This window comes from Heteronotia binoei, chromosome 21 (assembly GCF_032191835.1).
Source record: "Heteronotia binoei isolate CCM8104 ecotype False Entrance Well chromosome 21, APGP_CSIRO_Hbin_v1, whole genome shotgun sequence".
Lineage (NCBI taxonomy): Eukaryota > Metazoa > Chordata > Lepidosauria > Squamata > Gekkonidae > Heteronotia > Heteronotia binoei.
In genome coordinates, this window is record NC_083243.1 from 53,294,179 (window position 1) to 53,306,377 (window position 12,199).

General features: G+C 45.5%; 1 non-coding gene across 1 annotated transcript; it reads right to left on the reverse strand.

Moving 5' to 3' along the window:
* Positions 1-747: 747 nt before the first annotated feature.
* Positions 748-911, reverse strand: LOC132590322 (U1 spliceosomal RNA). The gene has a single exon (XR_009556671.1). It is a non-coding gene; the product is annotated as a U1 spliceosomal RNA (small nuclear RNA).
* Between the last annotated feature and the right edge of the window lie 11,288 nt (positions 912-12,199).

Sequence of the window (12,199 nt, forward strand, 5' to 3'; positions counted from 1 at the left end):
TGCTTCCCTCTCTCCTGCTTCCTTCTGCATCCCAGCTTGCTTTGCCAGACTTGCTCAATCGCTCAGGAGCTACAGAGCAAAGCTTCTATTTTCTCCCTTGGGAGGAGCTTGTTTTTCCAGGCTTTCTGAGTCGCACAGCAGAACTACTGAGCCAAGCCTCTCTTCCTTCTAGTGGCTGAGGCTCCTCCCCCACCAGTCAGTCCCCTGGGGAAGGAAGGAAAGCTTCCTTTGCTCAGTTCCCTGGATCCCATGGGAGAAATAGGAAGAAAGCACCTTTAAGACCAACGAGTGCTATCATTTTAAGCATGTTTTTTAAAAATTGTGTTCTTTATACAGTTTATACCTCCGCTACCTAAATACGGCCCGGCCCAACCCCACAATGTCTCATTTAGGTCAGATCCGGCCCTCATAACAAATGAGCTGGACACGCCCGCTCTACTGAATGACGTGGAAAGGGCAGTACTGTGGCTGTTAGCCCTGGGAATAACCTTCCTGAGGTGGGGAGGAAAAGTGAAAAAGATCTGCGGGACTTGTCAGCATCTTTTAGCGTCAGGATGCTGAATCCAACCCACTATTTAGGGGGGGGGGGCTTTAAAAACAACGCGTAATCCTAATCCTCCCTGTTAACTGCCCCCCCCCCGGCTGTCACGGTGAGAGAACGAAAAAGTAAATATAACAGCAATAGATTGAAAATGAGAAGAATTGAAAGACAAAGCAGTAAATGTCTATTTTTCGCACCAGAAAAGTCAGGGGAAAGCGCGAACGCAGTCCCCCACTACCGCAAATTATGCAGTCGAGTTTCCCGCATTTGGGGAAATCGCAGGGGTCAGCACACCCGGAGTGCAATGGATGAGCCTCACCCTGGGAAAACCTCCTTCGTGATCAAGGTGTCTCCCCTGCCAGGTAAGTATGCTTTCCTTCGCCCGCGACCCGCTAGCCTCCGCCTCCCACTGCTATGCAAGGCACAGTGACCCGCTGGCCGACGCTTCTTCCGCACCGGCCGCGCTTCAGCTTCGCGGGACGCACAACGACACCGAAGAGCCGGCGATCTGGGTGCGCCCCGATCCCAAGCTGGGCCGTGTTCCCCGCAACCCTCTCGATCCCCACAATGCCCTGCGGTAGCTCATCTGCATACAGCCGCAGAGGCGGAGCGGCGGCTCCTCCTCCTCGCGTCTCTGCGGCGCCGCCTGGTGGGAGCCGAGCGGGAGCGGGCTGGCGGGCGAGGAGTCGCGGAGTGGGCGGAGCTAGGCAAGGTCTGGGAGGAACCAGCGTAGAGGTTTGCGTTTGGGCCGATTCACAGCCGTTCTATGATGGCTTGTAACGTCTTCGGGACGACTCCAGAAAGTAGACAGCAGCTTGTGAAGCACTTAAAAGCGAGATACTTTCAGAAGATAGCCGTGTCGGTGTGCAGTACAACAGCTAGATTCGAGTTCCGTGGCGCCTTAGAGACCCGCGAAATTTTCAGAGTATGAGCTTTTGAGAGTCAAAGCTCCCTTGGTCAGTTCCTGTTACGTGATGTAGTACCCTACAATAGAATTTATGGCAAAGAAAGCATCGTTTTTTTCACCACTCTTACCCTTTTGAAGTGCTATGAGGTTATACCTACGTATAGCTAGCTAGTGGAAAGACCCGGTTTGTGTATTCTACTGTTAATTGGTGTACTGGTTAACTATTCTGTATTACTCTGCAAATACTGATAATGTTATAAGTTTTGCTCAGGCTACTTAATATAAAGGATTTAAAATGTGCGGGGGGGGCGGAGTTGGAAGCTCCCGCAGTCAGATACGAATTCTGACTCATGAAATGGACTTCATGTCACATTAACTTTCTAGGTACAGGATTCTCCATAAGTTTAGGTAAGGACCCTTTCATAACCTTAACACCTTTAAGCAACCATTAAGCAGTTAAGAAATCGGAATGCCGACAAGAGGGTGGAACGCGGAGGCTATCCAGCGTTTTTTAGAAAGTGCCGCATGTGTGATTATCTGCCATGGGATGGAAATTGCGGCAGTGTGCTCAGTGCACGGGGCTCTTTTAAGGGAACAGGCTAGTTCCCTCCAGGCAAGGGCTGCCCGTCTGGAGAAACCGAGACAGAGGTTCATGGGAATGGGATCCTTAGGTTTCATAGGGCAGGTCTTTGTAGATCCAGGTGGGCAGCCGTGTTGATCTGAAGCAATAGAACACAAAAACTTACGTGTCTGGGTAGCTAAAGGTACCTCTTGAAATACAGAGGCGGAAGCAGGACCGGATCGACATGTTTTTTGAGGGGGGGGGGGCAAAATTAAAAAATGATGTTCCCTTATATCTTATGGTTCCATAGAATACAATGGACTCCATAACCAATTTGGCGCCCCCTTCTGTTGGCACCCAGGGCAAGCACTCACCTCTGTCCCACCCCCCCTTAAATTTGGTCCTGGACTGAAGTATAACCGTTAGGACCATCCTACCCATGTGCTGATAGCTTCCCTGCAGTTTTGGAGAGTGAGACTCTCAAGGTTAGTGGGTGTCAGTTTAAGGAGGCTAGAAATAATCCCTTAGATGGAATACCTTCCTTGAACTACAAAGTGATATCCTCCAACGAAGGACCCCCTTCTGAGGCTGGGGAATGCGCTTTTGGTTAGGAATATAGAGAGTGGGATCTGTGACAGACATTTTGACAGCATGGTAACTTGCCTACTGGGCACAATGGTTGCGAATGTCACACACACTGTCCACATAGGCTGGTGGTGTGGCAGAGGAGTTGTAGCAGTAGCTGTGACACTACTAAGCTTTCCTTGCAGAGTTTGCAAGAAAACCGAGAGTCCAAGCACTGTCCATGAACTCTTGTTTTCTTCAAGTTATTTTTGTCTTGGGCAGTTAGTTGCAAGTTATATAAAAAGGTAGATTGCTTTTTAATAAAGGCTAAAAGTTGAGATTGACCATCTTATCTACCTTTACCAGATGTAACTTATATGCACCTGATTAGCTTATTCAGCACTTAAGAGAAGCCATGTTGGATCAGGCCAGTGGCCCATCCAGATACAGTGGCTAAAAAACCCAGTGCCATCAGTGGGGCCAGGACACTAGAAGCCCTCACATTGTTGCCCCCCCCCCCCCAAATACAGAGGAACACTTGCCCCAGACAGAGTTCCATCTATACCCTGTGGCCAATAGCCACTGATGGACCTCTGTTTGATATATTTATCCAGTCCCCTCTTGAAGCTATTTATGCTTGTAGCTGCCACCACCTCTTGTGGCAGTGAATTCCATGGGTTAATCACTCTTTGGGTGAAGACGTAGTTCCTTTTATCTATTCTAACTCGACTGCTCCGCAATTTCATTGAGTGTCCATAAGTTCTTTTACTGTGAGAAAGGGAGAAAAGTACTTCTTTCTCTGCCTTCTCTATCCCATCCATAAGCTTGTAAACCTCGATCAGGTCACCTCTCAGCCATTGTTTCCCCACGCTAAAGAGTCCCAAATGTTTTAACCATTCTTCATAGGGAAAGTGTTCCAACCCTTTAATCATTCTAATTGCCCTTTTCTGGACTTTTCCCAATGCTATACTTTACTGCTATAACACAGTATTCCAAGTGAGGCTGCACCATCGATTTATACAGGGGCATTATGGTACTGGCTGATTTGTTTTCAGTCCCCTTCCTAATAATCCCCAGCATAGCATTGGCTTTTTTTTTAATTGCAGTCGCACACTGTCTTGACATTTTCAGTGAGTTCTGGCTCTCTTGCCAGTTTGGACTTCAATATTCCTTATGTTGTTTATTATGAACCAGTTGTCTAGATAATATCACTTGATTATGATAGACTGGTATTTTTCTATAAATATGCACTCCTGTGACAAGCAAATCAGATTTCTCTGGATAGAAGTCTCAGAAGAAGAATAGGTGAGATTTCTTGGTGGGTAAAAAAGTAAAGGTAGTCCCCCATGCAAGCACCAGTTGTTTCCGACTAGGGTGACATCACATCACAATGTTTTCATGGCAGACTTTTTACAGGGTGGATTGCCATTGCCTTCCCCAATCATCTACACTTCCCTCCACCCCAGCAAGCTAGGTACTTATTTTACCGACCTTGGAAGGATGGAAGGCTGAGTCAACCTTCAGCCGTCTACCTGAACCCAGCTTCTGCTGGGATCTAACTCAGGTCGTGAGCAGAAAGCTTCAACTGCAGTACTGCAGCTTTACCACTTTGCGCCACGGAGCAGTGAGACAGATAATTGAAACCAGATTTCCTTGCTAAAAGTAATGCTGGTACTTTGATAATTTTAGCATTTATTTTCACAGTAATTGTGGGATTAATTTTCATGCTTGTATTTTGTTCTGTCTTGCTCATTAAAGAAAATAACGTGTCTCAATAAAAAAATAAGTTTACAGGTGTTCTGTCTGATTTGCTGGTTACATCTCAAAGAACCAAAGTCACCACCTTAACTCTTTTGTATTATTATAGTTAAAGGTTGTTTATCACCATTTAATTAGGTAAATCCAGGAGAACTTTGTTGCTAAACTTTCCCCCCACCCCACGAGGTAGAGCCTGCAACCAACCAGATACTGAGCCATACTTGGAAGTGGGAGTGTACTATCATTCCCCTACCAAAACCAGGAGGCAGACTTCAACAGGGAGAGGGAACACATGGACATTGCCTTATACCCAACTAGGTCCATCCGGCTCAGTATGGTCTACTCAGACTGGCAGCAGCTCTCCAGTGTCTCAGGCTGGGATCTTTCACATCACCTTCTACCCAGTCCTTTTAAGTGCAGACACCAACTATTGAACCTGGGACATTCAGCAGGCCAAACAGATGCTCTACCATGAGCCACAGCCCTTCAAATTCTATACAAGTAGGATCTTCAGAAAGAAGCACAAAACTGCTCTAGCTACATCACAGAGAAAAATGGCAAGAATGTATTGGAAGCAGTGCTGCCCATTTTTAATGAATTTCACTGTCTGTGGTCTTCAATTATGACTCTCCAGTTTTAATTCCACACATCCACGTCAATAGCTTTGAATCATTTTCCAGACAGCATTTCAGTGCAGTTTTTAAAAAGGCCTCTCTTACTTGTGAATAGTTTTGTTTTGCTCACTAGTGGTGAGAGGAGATACTATAACAAGGCTAGGGCCCTGCTGCTACATCAACCTCCATTGGGTGTCCCTGCCATAAAGATCAAAATACATCAGCCTTAGAACAAGAGAATATAAGGGGAGAAGTTTGGCCTTAACAGTCCTTTTCCAGCCCACTTCTGGAAAAGTAGCTTGGGCTGTAAACCTGTGCACTCACCCCTGCACAGATCCAGATCTTGGTTAGCTACTGACTAAGTGCAGGAAGAAACTTGTTATCAGGACTATTAGCTGTGTGGTACTAAGCTTTGGCCTGCTGTGTAGCATTTTTTAGAGAGCAGAGCATGCTGGGCCTTACCCCTTTCACCTGTCATGATTGGGGCTTTAATATTTGCAGCAGTGAGAGGCTAAGGCTGATTCCCACAACTACAGGGGATAGCTGAACATCAGTTCCCTAAACTTGTGCTAGCTCCTGTTTCACATCATTTGATTCCTGATTTTCCACCCAGGAGCTGGACTGAACAACTAGTGAATTCAGGTTCTTGCCAAACTGCGTGCTTGCCTGCAAATCAAATTGTTGCCTGTAGCATTACCTTGTACAAATAATCTTTTACTGCTTTCTCTCACACACGCAAATGGATTACAAGGGTCCAATGAATACACTATTATGGCGTGGTCTGATTCTGCATAGCCTATTGATCAGTTAAACGGAATCTTATGGGACAGATAAATAAGGTGATTACTTCTTCATGGGCAATCAAGTCATTCCTCTCATCCCATGCTGTTCTTCTTTGCATATATCAATGATGCAGTGCAACTTATGTCCCTCAAATGGCCATACATCAGTCTGATTTAACAGGAGTTTTCTCCCTGTGTATTGTGGAACAGATAGCATCATAACTCATACTGCAAAAGGGGTTGTCAAACACACCCTGGAAAATACATTAAAAAGCCAAATACTGGTTTAAAATTCTTTATTTCCACACAGAACATACATCACAAGAACGTTTGCTCATTAGGTCAACTAGGAAAAATACAGGGAGAAGCCTGTGGAACATAAATGTGCATGGTTCTTAATGAAAATAACAGCTAGTCTGTAGTACTTGGGAGTGGCTTTCATAACATAATTTATTCTAAACAAGAGGAAAGTTATTAGAAGCAAAAAGCTGCTCTCATTCCTGTCTGGATAAGAACTGCAACAATTTAAAAGATTTATTTAAACTATCACCATGGAAGGTTCATGCTGCCAGTACTGCGCAAGAAGGCGCACAGGAGTTCCATCAGCTGAATCCTCCCCTTTCCTCTTGTTAAAAGCTTCACACCAGCATTACAGAAACAGCTTGAAATTACATCAAGTTTTAAGAATGCAACTATGCATAAAGCAACTCTGGCCTTGGCTCAGCTGTTTGCCACAATGGGATAGATGTGCTTCAAGGCATCAAGACATAGAACATCAGGACTATCTCATCTACTGTGAAGGCCAAATATGGCCAGCTTTGTTTTATAGTACAAACTCACAGTACAGGTGCCAGTATCAAAGGAACTCTAGTATGAACCATTATCTCTGTTTTACCTGCAAAATCCAATTAAAATAGGTAAATACCTTCCTCCAAAGCTAGCCCAAGCATAAAGGAATTTTCCAAAGATGCTCTGCTCATGAGCTAGTTGTCATTGTTTGGAGGGTATAATATAGGAGGCAGTGGCTTCTTGAGTTGATCAGGCCCAACCATTTGGGGTGTCAAACATGCAGCTGGTGGGCCAGAACTGGCCCATCTAGAGCTCTTATCTGGCCCTTGAGCAACTAGTCAATATCTCTATTGCCAGATGATAGAGGTTGTGCATTATGTCCCTTTATACTGTCCCAGTGCTAATGAGCAATGGGCAGTGGAAGTGGGAGGGTGGACATCAGGAAGATACTTTAAGGAAATACTGGAACAGGGTTAAAATACAAACATGTTAAAAATATTAAATATTTAATATAATTGGGTTTCCTGTGTTCTTTATAAAGTTTGTATCTCCAGTACCTGGCATTACATTTTATGGCACACATGGCCTGGCCTGGCCTGACAAAGTGACATTTATGTCAGATCCAGTCCTTATAACAAATGAGTTTGACACCTGATTTAGTCCAATGTTTTTTTTAAAAAAAACACCTATCACCTTGAATTGCAGCTAGCAGAATAAAGGAAGCCAGTGCAGTCACCAGTGCACTTGTATATGTTCCTGATGATATTTATCAATCCAATCAAGCTGATCTGTCAAAAGTATTCCTGGGGCAGAATAACAGCTAATGGAAAATACTTTTCAGTACCATAAACAGAAAAATTGACAAGAATAGGGGGTCATGTGCAATCATAACTTCATGACAGGAAGATGTCTCTTACCTTATACACTGGAAGAATGGTAGGTAGTTTCCAAGGATCTGCAGTGCTGTTCAATAGGACGGTCACTCTCTGAATATTTGTGGAAATATTCGCGGAAGTTATACTGGCTAGAGGGGCCAGGAGTAGAAACTCTGTTCTGTCATGAGGCTCATTGGGTGACTTTGGGCTAATCATACATATATACATCACCCTAATACAAGGTTGCTGTGAGAATGGGATAACTACAATGTATGACAGGCTAAGCTTGCTGAGGGAACACAGAAAGCGAACTAAGAATGAACACACACTTTTCCTGGTGCAGGTTTCAAGCTAGTCCTCCAAGTTTTTCAGATCTACTATCTGATATAGACGGTTTTTCTGGGATCTAAATTCTATCCATAATGTCATCAGAACAAAATGCATGTAACATCATAAACCACTGCAGTTTTGACTGCTGTTTCTCTTGTGTGTTTGTTGTACTAATTTCCTCTGCCTTCCATCACTTAATAGCCTAGATTTTAAAACTTTGTTATGTTGTGTAGTTGCTTTCCTGGTACATTAATTCTCTGTAATCAGGCTTTTTTCTCCCAGCATGAAAAGCTTCAGAGTTAAAACTCAGCTCCTGTAAGCTCAAAGAATGCTACCATGTATCCCAGCCAAAAGAACAACTATAGAATTAAAGGGGAAAAGGAAGCAGAGCTAAGTAGTTGGCAGGTATTGCTACGTTTGTACATGCTATCTATCACTTAGCTACAATGCTACTATGGAATGTTAATTCTTAGGTTACAGAAACACCATTGAAGGCATCTACATATGCAAGTTGATCTTCCCTGTGGACTACTTTTATTTATTTTATTTATTATTTATTACATTTGACTTATATCCCGCCCTCTCCGCAAGCGGACTCATATCTACACAGTTATCATATCTACACAGTTAAACCAATAAAATATATAAAACCATAATTTACATTTTCCAGTTTAAAAACATATTACAATTTTTAAAACCATGATATAGTGCTGAATCCATACATTATAAGCGGCATTAAAATTCCAAGCAGTGATTACCGGCATTGTGTGATGTCCGGTGGCAGCCGTCTTTTCGTCAAGCATCGAAGGCCTGCTTGAACAACTCGGTCTTACAGGCCCTGCGGAATGCAGACAGATCCCGCAGGGCCCGTATGGCTTCTGGAAGGGCATTCCAAAGCTCTGGTGCTGCCATCGAAAAAGCCCTAGATCTTGTCACGCATAACCTGGCTTCTTTTGGTCCGGGGGCAGAGAGTAGGTTTTTTGCCCCTGAACGCAGTGCTCTCTGGGGGATATATGGAGAAAGGCGGTCCCGTAGATATGCAGGTCCCTGACCATAAAGGGCTTTAAAGGTCAATACCAACACCTTGAAGCAAACTCGGAACACAACAGGTAGCCAGTGCAGCTCTTTCAGCACTGGCTGAATGTGCTCCCATCGTGGCAGCCTCATTAGCAGCCGTGCCGCAGCATTCTGCACTAGCTGTAGTCTCCGGGTTTGCCCCATGTAGAGAGCATTACAGTGATCTATTCTTGAGGTGACCGTAGCATGGATTACCATCGCTAAATCGTTGTGCTCCAGGAAAGGAGCCAGCTGCCGCACCCGCCGAAGATGAAAAAAGGCAGATCTAACGGTGGCTGCTACCTGGGCCTCCATTGTAAGGGAGGACTCAAGGAGCACGCCTAAACTCCTGACCTTAGGGACCGGTGTTAGTGGCACCCCGTCAAGAGTCGGCAGATGGATCTCTCCCCTTGGACCACCCCGACTCAGGTAGAGAACCTCAGTCTTTGTCGGATTCAGTTTCAGTCGACTCAGTCTGAGCCAAGATGCCACGGCTTGTAAAGCCAGGTCTAGATTTTCCGGGGTACAGTCGGACCGGCCACCCATCAATAGATAAAGCTGGGTGTCATCCGCATATTGATGACAACCCAGTCCATACCTCCTGACAATCTGGGCAAGGGGGTGCATATAGATATTAAATAGCATCGGGGATAGGACCGCTCCCTGTGGCACCCCACAACTAAGAGAGTGCCTCTGGGATACTTCCTCCCCGATCACCACCCTTTGTCCCCGATCTTGGAGAAAAGAGGTCAGCCACTGTAAGGCAGATCCCTGAATCCCCACATCGGCAAGGCGGCTAGTCAGTAGCTGATGGTCAACCGTATCGAAAGCTGCTGACAGGTCTAATAACAACAGCACCGCTGAGCCGCCCTGATCCAGATGTCGCATGAGGTCATCTATGAGGGCGACCAGAACCGTCTCCGTCCCGTGACCTGGCCGAAAGCCGGACTGGAATGGATCCTCCAGGAACCCCTGTAGCTGAATTGCCACCGCCCGCTCTATAACCTTACCCAGAAAGGGAAGGTTTGACACCGGCCGATAGTTCGCCAATACGGCCGGGTCCGCTGATGGTTTTTTTAAGAGAGGGCGGACCACTGCCTCTTTAAGAGGCGTGGGAAAGATCCCTTCTACTAGGGACCTGTTGACAATACCTTGTAGTGGTTCACGCAGCCACGTCTGGCTCGCTTTTATAAGCCAAGACGGGCACGGATCCAACCTACAAGTCGTAGGGCGCACAGCTACAAGGATCCTGTCAACCTCCTCCAGGCTGAATGGAGTGAAAGAATCCAGAATTGGACCAAAAGACGCGCTTGGTGCCTCAAGTTCTTCTACTGTATCAATTATAGCGGGTAAGTCGCGTCGGAGCGACGAGACCTTATCTGCGAAAAAACTCGCAAAAGCCTCACAGCCTATTTCCAATTCTCTAATATTTTGTTTGCCCTGCGGCAAATTTGTTAATGACCGAATTATACTAAACAATTGTGCTGGGCACGAGGTCGCAGATGCAATTCTGGACGCAAAGTGAGCCTTCTTTGCGGCCTGAACTGCCATCTCATAGGTCCGCATAAATGACCTATATGATGTTCTCATAGCTTCGTCATGAGTATGACGCCATTGTCTCTCTAGTCGTCTTAATCGCCGTTTCATTGATTGCAGCTTCAGGGTATACCATGGAGCGGATCGTGATCGAGGAGGAAGAGGACGTCGGGGAGCGATTTCGTCGATGGCCGTGGAGAGCTGGTCATTCCAGATCTCCACTAGCTCATCCAGCGAATCGTCAGAGGGCCAGGGATCCCGCATGGCCATTTGGAGCCGCAACGGGTCCATCTGGCTATGCGGGCGAGCTAAAACCTGCTCACCGCCTAAACGGGATAGGGGCGGCATGTTCAAGGCCTGACCACCTTCAAGGCCTGGTGGTCAGACCATGGCACTGCCTCGGCAGATATCTGATCCACCACTACTCCCGCCGCAAAGATCAGGTCTAGTGTGTGCCCAGCCTGGTGTGTGGGCGCTGTTATATATTGGGAAAGTCCCAGTGCTGCCATGGAAAGCACTAGGTCCGTCACCCGAGTGGAAGCCGCGTCCTCGGCATGGACATTGAAGTCGCCCAAGACTATAAGTCGAGGGTGCTCCAATGCCCAGCCTGCCACAGCCTCCATCAGGGACCTGCATCATGTGAACAGTTTCTTCAGTGCAGCCAACAAAGACTCCAGTGAGCATTCTGGCCCATCTGCATTTCTTTTGCGTCAGTCATGGGCTCTTCCATAAGGAAACAATTCTCTGGTAAGCTCTCCTTGCTGCTGCAAATGCAGAGACACTTGCAGTGGCAATGGCAGCTTTCCCCACTTTTCTTGCTCCCCTCACCAGTGGTAGACTCTTTAAAAAGTGGTAACTGACAGATTGCTATGGTACTATAATAATGAATCACTACTAGTTACCAGATTTTATTTTTCAAAAAGTCAGTCTCTAACCCTTTTTGTTCCAGTGCTCTACAGGGAAAGGTGCAGCCTGTACCTTTCCTCTTCTTGCAACAAAAAGGACTAGAGACATTTTGGAAATGGAAGCTGAAAACTTGTAGACAGTGGTAACAGATAATTATAGCACTGCAACGATCTGTTAATTATGGGTTCCTTTAAAAAAAGAACAAAGTTCTCCAGTGGGAGGAAGGAAATAACTGTGTAGGCTAAGATAAGAAAAATATAGTTGATGTGGCTGGGACCTACATGTTATTGTCCACATACAATCACAGCTTGATTGTTATCTTTCTGGAAGGATCATACCAAACCAGATTTGAGAAAGACTGCAGCAGAGCAGAGAAAAACAGAAACAGGATGATCAGCAGATGATGCCATGCAAATTCTCCCTAAAACAGCCATGCTGTAAGGAAGCTAAAATGGAGCAGAACATCTGTGCGCAAGCAGCCATGGTCTCAGAGACCCACCTGAAAGGCTACTACAGAAATCTGGCCATATTTTTACAAATAAATGGCTTCAAAGTGTTTTTTGATATATATAATTTACTGAACTGCAGACACCAAATTGCAAATATGAGGATCAACACTAGAAGGACTGTAGTAAATGGTTTTTCCTTTGACCTAGAGAACCAAGAAACAGTCTTTCAGCTCTGTTTGGCATCAGCTGCTATTAAGTATCCCCTACCCCAAAAGCAGTTTAAAAAACATTTAATGGAAATTTGGGTTGGAATATAGTCCAGATACTTGTTCTAGACACTTCCTCTTCTTTCTCACATGCCTAATGTTCATTCTTGCTGTAGTCTGCACTTTGCTGCTCTCACTTAACCCCCTTCTATTGCGTTCTGCAAAATCTCCCTTTCTAAGACTGAAAACTCACATTGGGACAGTGCAAAAAGCCTAGTCCTGAGCACTTTGAGAAATGCACATTTTGAGCAAAAAGAGGTTGAG